Genomic DNA, 19023 nt, shown 5'->3' with positions numbered 1-19023 from the left:
TCCTGCCAGTGGTGTTCCTCGGTTATATATTAGAGAGGAATGTGCCCGGACAGACCCCCAAAAGCTGATGTCTACTAACTTACGTTTGGTTTCTAAATTGAAATTATATATTTTTTTAATTGGAGTAATATTCCATTGTGTACATGGACCACTTCTTCTTGTGCCTTCCTCTGTTGACAGACATTTTTGTTGCTTCCAAGTGTTGGCTGTGGTAAATATTGCTGGAGTGCAGGATTGCCACCCTGTGTCTTTTGGATTCTCATCCTCTCAGGTGATAGGCCCAGCAGTGGGTATGCTTGATTGAATGGTAGCTCAATATTTACCTTATCAAGGCACCTCCTTTGTGTTTTCATTACTGGTTCTTACCATGTCCCACTTAGAAACGAGGGTGCGCATTTCTCCACAACCCCTTCAGCATTTATTGTTTGCAGAATTTTTGCTGACGGCCATTATGACTGGTGTGAGCTGATAGGTTTTTGTAACTTGGATTTGCATGTCTTTAATAATTCCTAATGTTCAGCATTTTTCCATGCTTTGTTTTCTTTCTGTTAAACGAAAACAGAAAAAAACTGTGAGTACAATAAACCACTTGAAGTGGTCTTCTGGGAAGGCTGCCCTGGTTTGAATTTTTCGTCGATTTTTGACCCCAGGATTTTTTTGAGAACAGGTGACATTTACAGGCTTGTAATGAGTGTGAATATTTAGTGACCACTACTACTGGCTTTAAAGGTGCTGTTGGGGGAAACGGCCACAAGGCGGCAGCATTTCTCCGTTCCCAAAACTGGTTTCTAGGGCAGCACAACATTTCTGGAAGTTGTGTTCCCAGGTTGTAAATTAGAATGGAATGTGCTAGGAAAAAATCCCATAAGTTAATATTCCATTATTTCTTGTTCGATTTTTTAGTCTTTTTAAATCGAGGTAATATTTAGAATATTGTTTGTCCTAGGTGTATACAATCTGGTTCATTTGTACATTACATACACACACACACACACACACACACACACACATATATGTAATATATTCATGTACAGATACTCTTCCCATGTAAATTATTGCAGAGTGCTCCATTGACCTCCCTTGCTATATGGTCGGTCTCTTTGATAAATGTATTTAGTAGGTATATGTACACATATGGTAACCCTAATCTTAATTTTCCATACCGCCCACCTTTCCATTTACATAAGAATAGTTTGTTTTCTAAGTCTGTGAGTTTCTTTCTCTGTGAAAATGCTATCATTTTTGTCAGTTGTTAGATAACGCCTATAAGTGATATCATACTATATGTCTTTTTCTTTCTGACTTACGGCATGTTCTGAGATTATATCTAGGCTCATAAATGGTGCCTCAACGAGCAGTGTTTCACTGTTTTCCATGGCTAATATTCCATTATGTACATGGACCACTTCTTTATCCATTCATCCATTGATGGACATTTTGGTTGCTTCCGTGTCTTGGCTATTGTGAAAAATCCTGCAGTGAAGCTGTTGCAGTCTGTGCCTTCTCGGCTCTGGTATTTTCAGGTGAGAGGTTCAGCGGTGGGCCTGCTGAATGGAATGCTGGCTCAATTTTTACTTTTAAACACAGCTCCTTTCTGTTCTCACTATTGGCTCTTACCACTTTACATCTCACCAGCAGCTAGAGGGTACACAGTTCTCTAAAACCCCTTCAGCATTTATTGTTTGTAGACCTTTGGCTGATGGTAGTTGCCGTGTGTGAGTTGAAATCTTTTTGTAGGCTAGATTTGCATGAGTTTAAAAATTTATGTTGTTGAGCTTTTATCCATTTTCCTTGTTTTTAGAAAAATAATGAGTAAAATTTACCTCTTCCTACTATCTCCTTGAAAATTTTGCCAGTTGTGAATTTTTGAGGGTAGTTGTCCTTTACTGTCCTGAGTCCTTGTGAATGTTAAGTGACCGTTAGCTGTGGTTTTAAAGCCGCTCTTGTGGGAAACGGCCACAAGGCGGCAGCATTTCTACATTTCCAACTCTGGGTTTTTGGGCAACAGAGGTTTCCTGGAAATCGTGTTTGTAAGCTGCAAATTAGAGCAGAATGTGCCACGGCAAACTCCCAAGAGCTTATATCTCCTTCCTTCTTGTTTGTTTTTTACATTTAATTTTTATTTATTATCACAGCAAATTGGATAAAAATACTGTGTTTTTTCTAGGTGTATGGAATCTGGTTCATTATATCAATGTATTGATCTATTCATCTTTGGATCCTTTCCCGTGTAGGTTACTACAGAGTGTTGAGTACACCTCTTTTAGCATTCCATAGGTATTTTGTGATTATATATTTCATATGTATTACTACATGTCTGTTAACCCCCATATCCTAATTCATACATTCCTTACACCTTTCCATTTGGTTAAACATAATTTGGTTTTCTGAATCTATGAGTGTCCTTCTCTTGGAAATTATTTCATGGGTATCAATTTTTAGGTAACACCTATAAGTGATGTAATAGGATATCTGTCTTTCGTTTTCTTTCTTACTTCAGGTAGGGTGATTATCTCTAGATCCTTCTATGGTGGTGCCAAAGGCATTGTTCCATGCTTTTCCATGGCTAATATTCCATTGTGTACATGGACCACTTCTTCTTGGTGCATTTTTCTGTTGATGGACATTTTGGTTTCTTCCAGCTCTTGGCTATGGTACATGTTGCTGCAGTGAAGGATTGCCAGCCTGTGTCTTTTTGATTCAGGTCTACTCAGCGGATAGGCCCATCAGTGGGCCTACCTGATCACATAGTAGCTCAAGTTTTACCTTTAAACACACCTCCATTTTGTTCTCTGTACTGGCTGTTACCAGGTTACATCCCATCAGCAGCTAGAGGGTACACAGTTCTCTAAAACCCCTTCAGCATTTATACTATGTAGACTTTTTTGCTGATGATCCTTCTGACGGCTGTGAGGTGAACGTGTTTCTAGACCGGATTTGCATGGCTTTATTAATTCCTGACGTTGAGCGTTTTTCCATGCCTTTTTCTATAACAAAAAAAGAGACAGAATATGAAATGTGCATAAAATATGCCTGTTGAAATTGTCATTTTGAAATATGGATGTCTTTTGAGATTTTTGCTCGATTTACGACCGAAGGATTGTTTTGAGGACAGGTGTCATTTACAGGCCTGCAATTATTTTGACTATCAAGTAACCATTACAGCTGCAGTTAGAGCTGCTGTTGTGTGAAACGGCCACAAGGCGGCAGCAGTTCTCATTAACCAAATCTGGTTACTAGGGAAACAGAGCCTCAATGGAAGTCCTGTTCTAGGTTGCAAATTAGAATGGAATGGGCCAGGAAAAAGCCCCTTAAGTTTATATCTCACTAAATATTGTTCTTCTTTTAAATTTAATTTTCATTGTTTATCACAGCAAGTGTGATTACAAAGTTTTGCTTGTTTTAGGTGTGCAAGATGTGGTTGTTTTCCACATATACCTATCTCTTTTCTTCTTTGGATCCTTTTCCCATTTTAGGTTATGACACAATGTTGAGTAGTCTTCTCTTGGTATTCCGTAGGTCTTTGGTGATTATAAACTTCACCTGTGTTTGTATATCTCTGTTAACTCTGACATCCTAATGTATCCAATCCTCACACCTTTCCATTGGTGAACCATAAGTTTGTTTAATGAATCTGTGATTGCCTTTCTCTGTGGAAATATCTTCACTGGTATCAATTTTTAGGTAACACCTATAAGTGATATCACAGGATACGTGTCTTTCGCTTTCTGACTTACTACAAGTTGCGTGATTACTTCTAGACTCATCTATGGTGATGCAAATGGCATTGTGTCATTGTTTTCCTTGGCTAATATTCCATCTGTACGTGGACCAGTTTTTCTTTGTCCACTCGCCTGTTGATGGACTTTTTGGTTGCTTCCATGTCTTGGTTATTGTAACACTGCTGAAATGCACATTTGCCTGCCTGTGTCTTTCAACTATGTCTTCTTCGGTTATAGGCCCAGGAGAGGGCCTGTTGGTTCATATGGTAGCAAAATGTTTACCTTGTAAAGGCGTCTCCATTCTGTTCTCATTAGTGGCTCTTACCAGGTTATGTTCCACTTAAATTTGGGGGAATGCCCTTGTCCACAACCCTTTCAGCATTTATTGTTTGTAGTTTTTCTGCTGATGTTTATTCTGACAGGTGTGAGCTGACACCTCTTTGAGGTTGGATTTGCATGCATCTCATAATCCCTTGAAATTGAACTTTCAGGCATGTCCTCTTTTTTTTCAAGCTGTGAGTAGCGCTTACCTCTTCAAATGGTTTTCTTGAAGTATGTGTCACATTTTGAAATATTTTGGCCATTACCTCCCTGAAGACATTTTCAGGGCTGGTTTCATTTACAGCCCTCCAGTACTTGTGCATATGAAGTGACCATTAGCACAGATTTTAAAGCTGCTGTTGAAGGTATCAGCCATTGGGCGGCAGCATTTCTCCTTTCCCCATTCTGGGAATTACGGAAAGAGTCCTTCCTGCCAGTGGTGTTCCTCGGTTATATATTAGAGAGGAATGTGCCCGGACAGACCCCCAAAAGCTGATGTCTCCTAACTTACGTTTGGTTTCTAAATTGAAATTATATATTTTTTTAATTGGAGTAATATTCCATTGTGTACATGGACCACTTCTTCTTGTGCCTTCCTCTGTTGACAGACATTTTTGTTGCTTCCAAGTGTTGGCTGTGGTAAATATTGCTGGAGTGCAGGATTGCCACCCTGTGTCTTTTGGATTCTCATCCTCTCAGGTGATAGGCCCAGCAGTGGGTATGCTTGATTGAATGGTAGCTCAATATTTACCTTATCAAGGCACCTCCTTTGTGTTTTCATTACTGGTTCTTACCATGTCCCACTTAGAAACGAGGGTGCGCATTTCTCCACAACCCCTTCAGCATTTATTGTTTGCAGAATTTTTGCTGACGGCCATTATGACTGGTGTGAGCTGATAGGTTTTTGTAACTTGGATTTACATGTCTTTAATAATTCCTAATGTTCAGCATTTTTCCATGCTTTGTTTTCTTTCTGTTAAACGAAAACAGAAAAAAACTGTGAGTACAATAAACCACTTGAAGTGGTCTTCTGGGAAGGCTGCCCTGGTTTGAATTTTTCGTCGATTTTTGACCCCAGGATTTTTTTGAGAACAGGTGACATTTACAGGCTTGTAATGAGTGTGAATATTTAGTGACCACTACTACTGGCTTTAAAGGTGCTGTTGGGGGAAACGGCCACAAGGCGGCAGCATTTCTCCGTTCCCAAAACTGGTTTCTAGGGCAGCACAACATTTCTGGAAGTTGTGTTCCCAGGTTGTAAATTAGAATGGAATGTGCTAGGAAAAAATCCCATAAGTTAATATTCCATTATTTCTTGTTCGATTTTTTAGTCTTTTTAAATCAAGGTAATATTTAGAATATTGTTTGTCCTAGGTGTATACAATCTGGTTCATTTGTACATTACATACACACACACACACACACACACACACACATATGTAATATATTCATGTACAGATACTCTTCCCATGTAAATTATTGCAGAGTGCTCCATTGACCTCCCTTGCTATATGGTCGGTCTCTTTGATAAATGTATTTCGTAGGTATATGTACACATATGGTAACCCTAATCTTAATTTTCCATACCGCCCACCTTTCCATTTACATACGAATAGTTTGTTTTCTAAGTCTGTGAGTTTCTTTCTCTGTGAAAATGCTATCATTTTTGTCAGTTGTTAGATAACGCCTATAAGTGATATCATACTATATGTCTTTTTCTTTCTGACTTACGGCATGTTCTGAGATTATATCTAGGCTCATAAATGGTGCCTCAACGAGCAGTGTTTCACTGTTTTCCATGGCTAATATTCCATTATGTACATGGACCACTTCTTTATCCATTCATCCATTGATGGACATTTTGGTTGCTTCCGTGTCTTGGCTATTGTGAAAAATCCTGCAGTGAAGCTGTTGCAGTCTGTGCCTTCTCGGCTCTGGTATTTTCAGGTGAGAGGTTCAGCGGTGGGCCTGCTGAATGGAATGCTGGCTCAACTTTTACTTTTAAACACAGCTCCTTTCTGTTCTCACTATTGGCTCTTACCACTTTACATCTCACCAGCAGCTAGAGGGTACACAGTTCTCTAAAACCCCTTCAGCATTTATTGTTTGTAGACCTTTGGCTGATGGTAGTTGCCGTGTGTGAGTTGAAATCTTTTTGTAGGCTAGATTTGCATGAGTTTAAAAATTTATGTTGTTGAGCTTTTATCCATTTTCCTTGTTTTTAGAAAAATAATGAGTACAATTTACCTCTTCCTACTATCTCCTTGAAAATTTTGCCAGTTGTGAATTTTTGAGGGTAGTTGTCCTTTACTGTCCTGAGTCCTTGTGAATGTTAAGTGACCGTTAGCTGTGGTTTTAAAGCCGCTCTTGTGGGAAACGGCCACAAGGCGGCAGCATTTCTACATTTCCAACTCTGGGTTTTTGGGCAACAGAGGTTTCCTGGAAATCGTGTTTGTAAGCTGCAAATTAGAGCAGAATGTGCCACGGCAAACTCCCAAGAGCTTATATCTCCTTCCTTCTTGTTTGTTTTTTACATTTAATTTTTATTTATTATCACAGCAAATTGGATAAAAATACTGTGTTTTTTCTAGGTGTATGGAATCTGGTTCATTATATCAATGTATTGATCTATTCATCTTTGGATCCTTTCCCGTGTAGGTTACTACAGAGTGTTGAGTACACCTCTTTTAGCATTCCATAGGTATTTTGTGATTATATATTTCATATGTATTACTACATGTCTGTTAACCCCCATATCCTAATTCATACATTCCTTACACCTTTCCATTTGGTTAAACATAATTTGGTTTTCTGAATCTATGAGTGTCCTTCTCTTGGAAATTATTTCATGGGTATCAATTTTTAGGTAACACCTATAAGTGATGTAATAGGATATCTGTCTTTCGTTTTCTTTCTTACTTCAGGTAGGGTGATTATCTCTAGATCCTTCTATGGTGGTGCCAAAGGCATTGTTCCATGCTTTTCCATGGCTAATATTCCATTGTGTACATGGACCACTTCTTCTTGGTGCATTTTTCTGTTGATGGACATTTTGGTTTCTTCCAGCTCTTGGCTATGGTACATGTTGCTGCAGTGAAGGATTGCCAGCCTGTGTCTTTTTGATTCAGGTCTACTCAGCGGATAGGCCCATCAGTGGGCCTACCTGATCACATAGTAGCTCAAGTTTTACCTTTAAACACACCTCCATTTTGTTCTCTGTACTGGCTGTTACCAGGTTACATCCCATCAGCAGCTAGAGGGTACACAGTTCTCTAAAACCCCTTCAGCATTTATACTATGTAGACTTTTTTGCTGATGATCCTTCTGACGGCTGTGAGGTGAACGTGTTTCTAGACCGGATTTGCATGGCTTTATTAATTCCTGACGTTGAGCGTTTTTCCATGCCTTTTTCTATAACAAAAAAAGAGACAGAATATGAAATGTGCATAAAATATGCCTCTTGAAATTGTCATTTTGAAATATGGATGTCTTTTGAGATTTTTGCTCGATTTACGACCGAAGGATTGTTTTGAGGACAGGTGTCATTTACAGGCCTGCAATTATTTTGACTATCAAGTAACCATTACAGCTGCAGTTAGAGCTGCTGTTGTGTGAAACGGCCACAAGGCGGCAGCAGTTCTCATTAACCAAATCTGGTTACTAGGGAAACAGAGCCTCAATGGAAGTCCTGTTCTAGGTTGCAAATTAGAATGGAATGGGCCAGGAAAAAGCCCCTTAAGTTTATATCTCACTAAATATTGTTCTTCTTTTAAATTTAATTTTCATTGTTTATCACAGCAAGTGTGATTACAAAGTTTTGCTTGTTTTAGGTGTGCAAGATGTGGTTGTTTTCCACATATACCTATCTCTTTTCTTCTTTGGATCCTTTTCCCATTTTAGGTTATGACACAATGTTGAGTAGTCTTCTCTTGGTATTCCGTAGGTCTTTGGTGATTTTATACTTCACCTGTGTTTGTATATCTCTGTTAACTCTGACATCCTAATGTATCCAATCCTCACACCTTTCCATTGGTGAACCATAAGTTTGTTTAATGAATCTGTGATTGCCTTTCTCTGTGGAAATATCTTCACTGGTATCAATTTTTAGGTAACACCTATAAGTGATATCACAGGATACGTGTCTTTCGCTTTCTGACTTACTACAAGTTGCGTGATTACTTCTAGACTCATCTATGGTGATGCAAATGGCATTGTGTCATTGTTTTCCTTGGCTAATATTCCATCTGTACGTGGACCAGTTTTTCTTTGTCCACTCGCCTGTTGATGGACTTTTTGGTTGCTTCCATGTCTTGGTTATTGTAACACTGCTGAAATGCACATTTGCCTGCCTGTGTCTTTCAACTATGTCTTCTTCGGTTATAGGCCCAGGAGAGGGCCTGTTGGTTCATATGGTAGCAAAATGTTTACCTTGTAAAGGCGTCTCCATTCTGTTCTCATTAGTGGCTCTTACCAGGTTATGTTCCACTTAAATTTGGGGGTATGCCCTTGTCCACAACCCTTTCAGCATTTATTGTTTGTAGTTTTTCTGCTGATGTTTATTCTGACAGGTGTGAGCTGACACCTCTTTGAGGTTGGATTTGCATGCATCTCATAATCCCTTGAAATTGAACTTTCAGGCATGTCCTCTTTTTTTTCAAGCTGTGAGTAGCGCTTACCTCTTCAAATGGTTTTCTTGAAGTATGTGTCACATTTTGAAATATTTTGGCCATTACCTCCCTGAAGACATTTTCAGGGCTGGTTTCATTTACAGCCCTCCAGTACTTGTGCATATGAAGTGACCATTAGCACAGATTTTAAAGCTGCTGTTGAAGGTATCAGCCATTGGGCGGCAGCATTTCTCCTTTCCCCATTCTGGGAATTACGGAAAGAGTCCTTCCTGCCAGTGGTGTTCCTCGGTTATATATTAGAGAGGAATGTGCCCGGACAGACCCCCAAAAGCTGATGTCTCCTAACTTACGTTTGGTTTCTAAATTGAAATTATATATTTTTTTAATTGGAGTAATATTCCATTGTGTACATGGACCACTTCTTCTTGTGCCTTCCTCTGTTGACAGACATTTTTGTTGCTTCCAAGTGTTGGCTGTGGTAAATATTGCTGGAGTGCAGGATTGCCACCCTGTGTCTTTTGGATTCTCATCCTCTCAGGTGATAGGCCCAGCAGTGGGTATGCTTGATTGAATGGTAGCTCAATATTTACCTTATCAAGGCACCTCCTTTGTGTTTTCATTACTGGTTCTTACCATGTCCCACTTAGAAACGAGGGTGCGCATTTCTCCACAACCCCTTCAGCATTTATTGTTTGCAGAATTTTTGCTGACGGCCATTATGACTGGTGTGAGCTGATAGGTTTTTGTAACTTGGATTTGCATGTCTTTAATAATTCCTAATGTTCAGCATTTTTCCATGCTTTGTTTTCTTTCTGTTAAACGAAAACAGAAAAAAACTGTGAGTACAATAAACCACTTGAAGTGGTCTTCTGGGAAGGCTGCCCTGGTTTGAATTTTTCGTCGATTTTTGACCCCAGGATTTTTTTGAGAACAGGTGACATTTACAGGCTTGTAATGAGTGTGAATATTTAGTGACCACTACTACTGGCTTTAAAGGTGCTGTTGGGGGAAACGGCCACAAGGCGGCAGCATTTCTCCGTTCCCAAAACTGGTTTCTAGGGCAGCACAACATTTCTGGAAGTTGTGTTCCCAGGTTGTAAATTAGAATGGAATGTGCTAGGAAAAAATCCCATAAGTTAATATTCCATTATTTCTTGTTCGATTTTTTAGTCTTTTTAAATCGAGGTAATATTTAGAATATTGTTTGTCCTAGGTGTATACAATCTGGTTCATTTGTACATTACATACACACACACACACACACACACACACACACACACATATATGTAATATATTCATGTACAGATACTCTTCCCATGTAAATTATTGCAGAGTGCTCCATTGACCTCCCTTGCTATATGGTCGGTCTCTTTGATAAATGTATTTAGTAGGTATATGTACACATATGGTAACCCTAATCTTAATTTTCCATACCGCCCACCTTTGCATTTACATAAGAATAGTTTGTTTTCTAAGTCTGTGGGTTTCTTTCTCTGTGAAAATGCTATCATTTTTGTCAGTTGTTAGATAACGCCTATAAGTGATATCATACTATATGTCTTTTTCTTTCTGACTTACGGCATGTTCTGAGATTATATCTAGGCTCATAAATGGTGCCTCAACGAGCAGTGTTTCACTGTTTTCCATGGCTAATATTCCATTATGTACATGGACCACTTCTTTATCCATTCATCCATTGATGGACATTTTGGTTGCTTCCGTGTCTTGGCTATTGTGAAAAATCCTGCAGTGAAGCTGTTGCAGTCTGTGCCTTCTCGGCTCTGGTATTTTCAGGTGAGAGGTTCAGCGGTGGGCCTGCTGAATGGAATGCTGGCTCAATTTTTACTTTTAAACACAGCTCCTTTCTGTTCTCACTATTGGCTCTTACCACTTTACATCTCACCAGCAGCTAGAGGGTACACAGTTCTCTAAAACCCCTTCAGCATTTATTGTTTGTAGACCTTTGGCTGATGGTAGTTGCCGTGTGTGAGTTGAAATCTTTTTGTAGGCTAGATTTGCATGAGTTTAAAAATTTATGTTGTTGAGCTTTTATCCATTTTCCTTGTTTTTAGAAAAATAATGAGTAAAATTTACCTCTTCCTACTATCTCCTTGAAAATTTTGCCAGTTGTGAATTTTTGAGGGTAGTTGTCCTTTACTGTCCTGAGTCCTTGTGAATGTTAAGTGACCGTTAGCTGTGGTTTTAAAGCCGCTCTTGTGGGAAACGGCCACAAGGCGGCAGCATTTCTACATTTCCAACTCTGGGTTTTTGGGCAACAGAGGTTTCCTGGAAATCGTGTTTGTAAGCTGCAAATTAGAGCAGAATGTGCCACGGCAAACTCCCAAGAGCTTATATCTCCTTCCTTCTTGTTTGTTTTTTACATTTAATTTTTATTTATTATCACAGCAAATTGGATAAAAATACTGTGTTTTTTCTAGGTGTATGGAATCTGGTTCATTATATCAATGTATTGATCTATTCATCTTTGGATCCTTTCCCGTGTAGGTTACTACAGAGTGTTGAGTACACCTCTTTTAGCATTCCATAGGTATTTTGTGATTATATATTTCATATGTATTACTACATGTCTGTTAACCCCCATATCCTAATTCATACATTCCTTACACCTTTCCATTTGGTTAAACATAATTTGGTTTTCTGAATCTATGAGTGTCCTTCTCTTGGAAATTATTTCATGGGTATCAATTTTTAGGTAACACCTATAAGTGATGTAATAGGATATCTGTCTTTTGTTTTCTTTCTTACTTCAGGTAGGGTGATTATCTCTAGATCCTTCTATGGTGGTGCCAAAGGCATTGTTCCATGCTTTTCCATGGCTAATATTCCATTGTGTACATGGACCACTTCTTCTTGGTGCATTTTTCTGTTGATGGACATTTTGGTTTCTTCCAGCTCTTGGCTATGGTACATGTTGCTGCAGTGAAGGATTGCCAGCCTGTGTCTTTTTGATTCAGGTCTACTCAGCGGATAGGCCCATCAGTGGGCCTACCTGATCACATAGTAGCTCAAGTTTTACCTTTAAACACACCTCCATTTTGTTCTCTGTACTGGCTGTTACCAGGTTACATCCCATCAGCAGCTAGAGGGTACACAGTTCTCTAAAACCCCTTCAGCATTTATACTATGTAGACTTTTTTGCTGATGATCCTTCTGACGGCTGTGAGGTGAACGTGTTTCTAGACCGGATTTGCATGGCTTTATTAATTCCTGACGTTGAGCGTTTTTCCATGCCTTTTTCTATAACAAAAAAAGAGACAGAATATGAAATGTGCATAAAATATGCCTCTTGAAATTGTCATTTTGAAATATGGATGTCTTTTGAGATTTTTGCTCGATTTACGACCGAAGGATTGTTTTGAGGACAGGTGTCATTTACAGGCCTGCAATTATTTTGACTATCAAGTAACCATTACAGCTGCAGTTAGAGCTGCTGTTGTGTGAAACGGCCACAAGGCGGCAGCAGTTCTCATTAACCAAATCTGGTTACTAGGGAAACAGAGCCTCAATGGAAGTCCTGTTCTAGGTTGCAAATTAGAATGGAATGGGCCAGGAAAAAGCCCCTTAAGTTTATATCTCACTAAATATTGTTCTTCTTTTAAATTTAATTTTCATTGTTTATCACAGCAAGTGTGATTACAAAGTTTTGCTTGTTTTAGGTGTGCAAGATGTGGTTGTTTTCCACATATACCTATCTCTTTTCTTCTTTGGATCCTTTTCCCATTTTAGGTTATGACACAATGTTGAGTAGTCTTCTCTTGGTATTCCGTAGGTCTTTGGTGATTTTATACTTCACCTGTGTTTGTATATCTCTGTTAACTCTGACATCCTAATGTATCCAATCCTCACACCTTTCCATTGGTGAACCATAAGTTTGTTTAATGAATCTGTGATTGCCTTTCTCTGTGGAAATATCTTCACTGGTATCAATTTTTAGGTAACACCTATAAGTGATATCACAGGATACGTGTCTTTCGCTTTCTGACTTACTACAAGTTGCGTGATTACTTCTAGACTCATCTATGGTGATGCAAATGGCATTGTGTCATTGTTTTCCTTGGCTAATATTCCATCTGTACGTGGACCAGTTTTTCTTTGTCCACTCGCCTGTTGATGGACTTTTTGGTTGCTTCCATGTCTTGGTTATTGTAACACTGCTGAAATGCACATTTGCCTGCCTGTGTCTTTCAACTATGTCTTCTTCGGTTATAGGCCCAGGAGAGGGCCTGTTGGTTCATATGGTAGCAAAATGTTTACCTTGTAAAGGCGTCTCCATTCTGTTCTCATTAGTGGCTCTTACCAGGTTATGTTCCACTTAAATTTGGGGGTATGCCCTTGTCCACAACCCTTTCAGCATTTATTGTTTGTAGTTTTTCTGCTGATGTTTATTCTGACAGGTGTGAGCTGACACCTCTTTGAGGTTGGATTTGCATGCATCTCATAATCCCTTGAAATTGAACTTTCAGGCATGTCCTCTTTTTTTTCAAGCTGTGAGTAGCGCTTACCTCTTCAAATGGTTTTCTTGAAGTATGTGTCACATTTTGAAATATTTTGGCCATTACCTCCCTGAAGACATTTTCAGGGCTGGTTTCATTTACAGCCCTCCAGTACTTGTGCATATGAAGTGACCATTAGCACAGATTTTAAAGCTGCTGTTGAAGGTATCAGCCATTGGGCGGCAGCATTTCTCCTTTCCCCATTCTGGGAATTACGGAAAGAGTCCTTCCTGCCAGTGGTGTTCCTCGGTTATATATTAGAGAGGAATGTGCCCGGACAGACCCCCAAAAGCTGATGTCTCCTAACTTACGTTTGGTTTCTAAATTGAAATTATATATTTTTTTAATTGGAGTAATATTCCATTGTGTACATGGACCACTTCTTCTTGTGCCTTCCTCTGTTGACAGACATTTTTGTTGCTTCCAAGTGTTGGCTGTGGTAAATATTGCTGGAGTGCAGGATTGCCACCCTGTGTCTTTTGGATTCTCATCCTCTCAGGTGATAGGCCCAGCAGTGGGTATGCTTGATTGAATGGTAGCTCAATATTTACCTTATCAAGGCACCTCCTTTGTGTTTTCATTACTGGTTCTTACCATGTCCCACTTAGAAACGAGGGTGCGCATTTCTCCACAACCCCTTCAGCATTTATTGTTTGCAGAATTTTTGCTGACGGCCATTATGACTGGTGTGAGCTGATAGGTTTTTGTAACTTGGATTTGCATGTCTTTAATAATTCCTAATGTTCAGCATTTTTCCATACTTTGTTTTCTTTCTGTTAAACGAAAACAGAAAAAAACTGTGAGTACAATAAACCACTTGAAGTGGTCTTCTGGGAAGGCTGCCCTGGTTTGAATTTTTCGTCGATTTTTGACCCCAGGATTTTTTTGAGAACAGGTGACATTTACAGGCTTGTAATGAGTGTGAATATTTAGTGACCACTACTACTGGCTTTAAAGGTGCTGTTGGGGGAAACGGCCACAAGGCGGCAGCATTTCTCCGTTCCCAAAACTGGTTTCTAGGGCAGCACAACATTTCTGGAAGTTGTGTTCCCAGGTTGTAAATTAGAATGGAATGTGCTAGGAAAAAATCCCATAAGTTAATATTCCATTATTTCTTGTTCGATTTTTTAGTCTTTTTAAATCAAGGTAATATTTAGAATATTGTTTGTCCTAGGTGTATACAATCTGGTTCATTTGTACATTACATACACACACACACACACACACACACACACACACACACATATATGTAATATATTCATGTACAGATACTCTTCCCATGTAAATTATTGCAGAGTGCTCCATTGACCTCCCTTGCTATATGGTCGGTCTCTTTGATAAATGTATTTAGTAGGTATATGTACACATATGGTAACCCTAATCTTAATTTTCCATACCGCCCACCTTTGCATTTACATAAGAATAGTTTGTTTTCTAAGTCTGTGGGTTTCTTTCTCTGTGAAAATGCTATCATTTTTGTCAGTTGTTAGATAACGCCTATAAGTGATATCATACTATATGTCTTTTTCTTTCTGACTTACGGCATGTTCTGAGATTATATCTAGGCTCATAAATGGTGCCTCAACGAGCAGTGTTTCACTGTTTTCCATGGCTAATATTCCATTATGTACATGGACCACTTCTTTATCCATTCATCCATTGATGGACATTTTGGTTGCTTCCGTGTCTTGGCTATTGTGAAAAATCCTGCAGTGAAGCTGTTGCAGTCTGTGCCTTCTCGGCTCTGGTATTTTCAGGTGAGAGGTTCAGCGGTGGGCCTGCTGAATGGAATGCTGGCTCAATTTTTACTTTTAAACACAGCTCCTTTCTGTTCTCACTATTGGCTCTTACCACTTTACATCTCACCAGCAGCTAGAGGGTACACAGTTCTCTAAAACCCCTTCAGCATTTATTGTTTGTAGACCTTTGGCTGATGGTAGTTGCCGTGTGTGAGTTGAAATCTTTTTGTAGGCTAGATTTGCATGAGTTTAAAAATTTATGTTGTTGAGCTTTTATCCATTTTCCTTGTTTTTAGAAAAATAATGAGTAAAATTTACCTCTTCCTACTATCTCCTTGAAAATTTTGCCAGTTGTGAATTTTTGAGGGTAGTTGTCCTTTACTGTCCTGAGTCCTTGTGAATGTTAAGTGACCGTTAGCTGTGGTTTTAAAGCCGCTCTTGTGGGAAACGGCCACAAGGCGGCAGCATTTCTACATTTCCAACTCTGGGTTTTTGGGCAACAGAGGTTTCCTGGAAATCGTGTTTGTAAGCTGCAAATTAGAGCAGAATGTGCCACGGCAAACTCCCAAGAGCTTATATCTCCTTCCTTCTTGTTTGTTTTTTACATTTAATTTTTATTTATTATCACAGCAAATTGGATAAAAATACTGTGTTTTTTCTAGGTGTATGGAATCTGGTTCATTATATCAATGTATTGATCTATTCATCTTTGGATCCTTTCCCGTGTAGGTTACTACAGAGTGTTGAGTACACCTCTTTTAGCATTCCATAGGTATTTTGTGATTATATATTTCATATGTATTACTACATGTCTGTTAACCCCCATATCCTAATTCATACATTCCTTACACCTTTCCATTTGGTTAAACATAATTTGGTTTTCTGAATCTATGAGTGTCCTTCTCTTGGAAATTATTTCATGGGTATCAATTTTTAGGTAACACCTATAAGTGATGTAATAGGATATCTGTCTTTTGTTTTCTTTCTTACTTCAGGTAGGGTGATTATCTCTAGATCCTTCTATGGTGGTGCCAAAGGCATTGTTCCATGCTTTTCCATGGCTAATATTCCATTGTGTACATGGACCACTTCTTCTTGGTGCATTTTTCTGTTGATGGACATTTTGGTTTCTTCCAGCTCTTGGCTATGGTACATGTTGCTGCAGTGAAGGATTGCCAGCCTGTGTCTTTTTGATTCAGGTCTACTCAGCGGATAGGCCCATCAGTGGGCCTACCTGATCACATAGTAGCTCAAGTTTTACCTTTAAACACACCTCCATTTTGTTCTCTGTACTGGCTGTTACCAGGTTACATCCCATCAGCAGCTAGAGGGTACACAGTTCTCTAAAACCCCTTCAGCATTTATACTATGTAGACTTTTTTGCTGATGATCCTTCTGACGGCTGTGAGGTGAACGTGTTTCTAGACCGGATTTGCATGGCTTTATTAATTCCTGACGTTGAGCGTTTTTCCATGCCTTTTTCTATAACAAAAAAAGAGACAGAATATGAAATGTGCATAAAATATGCCTCTTGAAATTGTCATTTTGAAATATGGATGTCTTTTGAGATTTTTGCTCGATTTACGACCGAAGGATTGTTTTGAGGACAGGTGTCATTTACAGGCCTGCAATTATTTTGACTATCAAGTAACCATTACAGCTGCAGTTAGAGCTGCTGTTGTGTGAAACGGCCACAAGGCGGCAGCAGTTCTCATTAACCAAATCTGGTTACTAGGGAAACAGAGCCTCAACGGAAGTCCTGTTCTAGGTTGCAAATTAGAATGGAATGGGCCAGGAAAAAGCCCCTTAAGTTTATATCTCACTAAATATTGTTCTTCTTTTAAATTTAATTTTCATTGTTTATCACAGCAAGTGTGATTACAAAGTTTTGCTTGTTTTAGGTGTGCAAGATGTGGTTGTTTTCCACATATACCTATCTCTTTTCTTCTTTGGATCCTTTTCCCATTTTAGGTTATGACACAATGTTGAGTAGTCTTCTCTTGGTATTCCGTAGGTCTTTGGTGATTTTATACTTCACCTGTGTTTGTATATCTCTGTTAACTCTGACATCCTAATGTATCCAATCCTCACACCTTTCCATTGGTGAACCATAAGTTTGTTTAATGAATCTGTGATTGCCTTTCTCTGTGGAAATATCTTCACTGGTATCAATTTTTAGGTAACACCTATAAGTGATATCACAGGATACGTGTCTTTCGCTTTCTGACTTACTACAAGTTGCGTGATTACTTCTAGACTCATCTATGGTGATGCAAATGGCATTGTGTCATTGTTTTCCTTGGCTAATATTCCATCTGTACGTGGACCAGTTTTTCTTTGTCCACTCGCCTGTTGATAGACTTTTTGGTTGCTTCCATGTCTTGGTTATTGTAACACTGCTGAAATGCACATTTGCCTGCCTGTGTCTTTCAACTATGTCTTCTTCGGTTATAGGCCCAGGAGAGGGCCTGTTGGTTCATATGGTAGCAAAATGTTTACCTTGTAAAGGCGTCTCCATTCTGTTCTCATTAGTGGCTCTTACCAGGTTATGTTCCACTTAAATTTGGGGGTATGCCCTTGTCCACAACCCTTTCAGCATTTATTGTTTGTAGTTTTTCTGCTGATGTTTATTCTGACAGGTGTGAGCTGACACCTTTTTGAGGTTGGATTTGCATGCATCTCATAATCCCTTGAAATTGAACTTTCAGGCATGTCCTCTTTTTTTTCAAGCTGTGAGTAGCGCTTACCTCTTCAAATGGTTTTCTTGAAGTATGTGTCACATTTTGAAATATTTTGGCCATTACCTCCCTGAAGACATTTTCAGGGCTGGTTTCATTTACAGCCCTCCAGTACTTGTGCATATGAAGTGACCATTAGCACAGATTTTAAAGCTGCTGTTGAAGGTATCAGCCATTGGGCGGCAGCATTTCTCCTTTCCCCATTCTGGGAATTATGGAAAGAGTCCTTCCTGCCAGTGGTGTTCCTCGGTTATATATTAGAGAGGAATGTGCCCGGACAGACCCCCAAAAGCTGATGTCTCCTAACTTACGTTTGGTTTCTAAATTGAAATTATATATTTTTTTAATTGGAGTAATATTCCATTGTGTACATGGACCACTTCTTCTTGTGCCTTCCTCTGTTGACAGACATTTTTGTTGCTTCCAAGTGTTGGCTGTGGTAAATATTGCTGGAGTGCAGGATTGCCACCCTGTGTCTTTTGGATTCTCATCCTCTCAGGTGATAGGCCCAGCAGTGGGTATGCTTGATTGAATGGTAGCTCAATATTTACCTTATCAAGGCACCTCCTTTGTGTTTTCATTACTGGTTCTTACCATGTCCCACTTAGAAACGAGGGTGCGCATTTCTCCACAACCCCTTCAGCATTTATTGTTTGCAGAATTTTTGCTGATGGCCATTATGACTGGTGTGAGCTGATAGGTTTTTGTAACTTGGATTTGCATGTCTTTAATAATTCCTAATGTTCAGCATTTTTCCATGCTTTGTTTTCTTTCTGTTAAACGAAAACAGAAAAAAACTGTGAGTACAGTAAACCACTTGAAGTGGTCTTCTGGGAAGGCTGCCCTGTTTTGAATTTTTCGTCGATTTTTGACCCCAGTATTTTTTTGAGAACAGGTGACATTTACAGGCTTGTAATGAGTGTGAATATTTAGTGACCACTACTACTGGCTTTAAAGGTGCTGTTGGGGGAAACGGCCACAAGGCGGCAGCATTTCTCCGTTCCCAAAACTGGTTTCTAGGGCAGCACAACATTTCTGGAAGTTGTGTTCCCAGGTTGTAAATTAGAATGGAATGTGCTAGGAAAAAATCCCATAAGTTAATATTCCATTATTTCTTGTTCGATTTTTTAGTCTTTTTAAATCGAGGTAATATTTAGAATATTGTTTGTCCTAGGTGTATACAATCTGGTTCATTTGTACATTACATACACACACACACACACACACACACACACACACACACATATATGTAATATATTCATGTACAGATACTCTTCCCATGTAAATTATTGCAGAGTGCTCCATTGACCTCCCTTGCTATATGGTCGGTCTCTTTGATAAATGTATTTAGTAAGTATATG

Source organism: Orcinus orca, chromosome 3 (assembly GCF_937001465.1).
Source record: "Orcinus orca chromosome 3, mOrcOrc1.1, whole genome shotgun sequence".
Classification (NCBI taxonomy): domain Eukaryota; kingdom Metazoa; phylum Chordata; class Mammalia; order Artiodactyla; family Delphinidae; genus Orcinus; species Orcinus orca.
The sequence above is the reverse complement of the archived record's forward strand: the minus strand, read 5'-3'. Positions refer to the sequence as shown.